This window comes from Buceros rhinoceros, unplaced genomic scaffold, assembly GCF_000710305.1.
Source record: "Buceros rhinoceros silvestris isolate BGI_N320 unplaced genomic scaffold, ASM71030v1 scaffold44026, whole genome shotgun sequence".
NCBI classification, from domain to species: Eukaryota; Metazoa; Chordata; class Aves; order Bucerotiformes; family Bucerotidae; genus Buceros; species Buceros rhinoceros.
Genome location: NW_010418979.1, coordinates 9,822 through 12,452, shown reverse-complemented (window position 1 = coordinate 12,452; position 2,631 = coordinate 9,822).

The window sequence follows — 2,631 nt, the reverse complement described above, 5'->3', positions numbered from 1 at the left end:
TTCCTTTTCTCTTCCCCTTTGGGAAGGAAGAAGGATTAATAGAGTCATCCGTCGATTGTGTAGTGGCCAGCCCTAACCCACGACAGGGGAACTGCTTTCAGGACTAACAAAATCTGTCCGGTTGTGATGTGAAGCTCATCCTAAGTATTTTAAGAAATCTACTCATTTGTTATATGAAATCATCACACGTGTAGATTTTTGGCAAGTATCTTAGAATACCTTCAATGGGAAAAAAAGGGCTTTTGTTCTTTTGGGGTGCATGGGGCGGGGGGAGGAGAAGAAGAATCTTGCATTCCTGTATTTTGCAACATTTTTACCATTAGAAAATACCACATGCAATATTTAATAGAACATAGACTTTGTTCTACGGGAAACTCTGACACATAAACTTCCCAGTAAGACAGATTGTTGTGATCATCTCTACTTGTTTGTGTTGTTCATGCCAGTAGGATTTTGGTTGGCCTGCCTAATTCTCTATGTTTGTCTTCCTGCATGTAGTCTCTTCTCTTGGATTGTAAACCATTTGAAGCAGGAATTGCTCTTCCTAAAAGATGTGCAGTACCTTGCACCTTGAGGGATTATCCAACTGTAAGTGACGGTTTGGAGGTGCTGCATATTGTTCTGAGGAGACAACTCGCTCTTTTGAGTTTTCTGATAGGAAGGCAGTGGGAGAACCATCTTTCTCATGTCTTTTTTTTTTTTTTTTTTTTTTTTTTTTTTTTTTTTTAATCCTCAAACAAACTGCTTTCTGGTGTATTCTGTACTATAACGAAGATCGCTAACTTGGTTTTAGGCCAGCACCAACCACACAGACCCAGGGAAAAGAACAGATGCCTTTAAGAAGAAGGTGCAGGAGGCGAAAAGGTTTAGAGGGAAGATGTTGCATGGCTGGAGCAGGACACAATTCTTGGCATCATCAGGACATGGATATCTCTTGGGTTTGCTACCAATATTTAACAGTAGCCCTTTTATAAATCCTATTTGACGTTTTGTATTCACTACACCTAAAGGGGTAAACTGCAACAGTTCAAATTCAGCTGGGCCTTCTGAAAACACTACAAAGTTGCTGTAGTTGACCCATGAGTCCATGACTGGAGGACTGTAAGGACTCCATCCCCATCAGATGAGGCTCCTTTTCTGAAGAAATGTATACATATTCTGTCCCCAAAGGAGAACCTAGATACATAGCTAAACTTTCAATTATCACCATTACACATCAAGGAACTGTAGCCTGTAACTCAATTGTTTTTCAACAACTCTAGTATTTGTATCTGTGTAAATTTATGTGTTGCAAGAAAATGCATTTACAGCTTCTTAATGTCCTACACAAATTCACACCTGCCAATTTGTATTTGAATATAGGTTAACAGCAGTTGATACTACAGACCCAGCTGCAATTTGGTAAGTCTTTTGCTTTGCATGGGACTGGAACATCTCTCTTATAAAGAAAGGTTGAGGGACCTGGTTCTGTTCAGCCTGGAGAAAAGAAGGCTGAGAGAGGATTCTATCAGTGCTTATAAATATCTAAAGGGCAGGTGTCAAACTCTTCTCAGCTGTGCCCAGCAACGAGTCAAGGGGCAACAGGCACACATGGGAACAGAGGATGTTCCATCTAAACGTGAGGAGAAACTTCTTTACTTTGAGGGTGCCAGAGCACTGGAACAGGCTGTCCAGAGAGGTTGTGGAGTCTCCTTCTCTGGAGATATTCAAAACCTGCCTGGACACAATTCTGTGCAACCTGTTCTAGTGATCCTGCTTTAACAGGGAGTTTGGACTAGATGGTCTCCAGAGGTCCCTTCCACAACCTACCGTTCTGTGATTCCATGTGATTCTGTGAATAGTGCTACACTTGGTGGCTGACAAAGGCTATGTACTGAATTGCCCCAGTTTTTTTCTGCTTCAAGAGCAAGTCAGATTTTCGAGAAGCAGTGTGACTCTTTTCCATTCCCTCTGGAAATCTGTGTCTTACACAATGATCTCCTCTTCCTGTGTGAACAAAGAACCTAAATACTATTTCTGCATCCTCTTAATGTGTAAGGTTGTAGGAAATTTGCCTGGTGCTTTAGCATAAAGATATCATTTTGAATTTGGGCATAACTGCAGACACATTAACTGGAAAGAAATGTTAGACGAGACAGCAACTATGATGTCAGTAACAGTTTGAACACTGTTATCTTATTTGATAAAGCACAAGCAGTATAATTTAAATATCCAAGTGCTTCAGGCAATTTGTTTGGCTCCTTTTGCTTCATCCTGGATCTAACTGTAATAAAAGTAAATCCCTTTGCAATAAAAAGTGTAACTGGTCATAATATAAAATAAAAAATGTGTCTGGAAGAAAATTTCCGTAAAAAGGCCAAGTGTTACCATGGGGAAATAGGAGAATTTATCACCACTCTGAAAAGAGCTGCCTTCCCTCCCTTCGTTCCCCACAACTACAGGACTGTAGCAAGTCCTGTACACTCACAGTGTATCGAGCGAGTGCAAGCTGAGGAGGTCCTTTGTTTCTGGTAAAGAGGCTTCTAGCAGTAAAACAGTTGCTATGGCATTTAAAGATTTTTCAGATATCTTTTATGATCTTTAACCTGGATTTCGAATTAGAATATATACTGGGGGAGGAGGGGGCGGGGC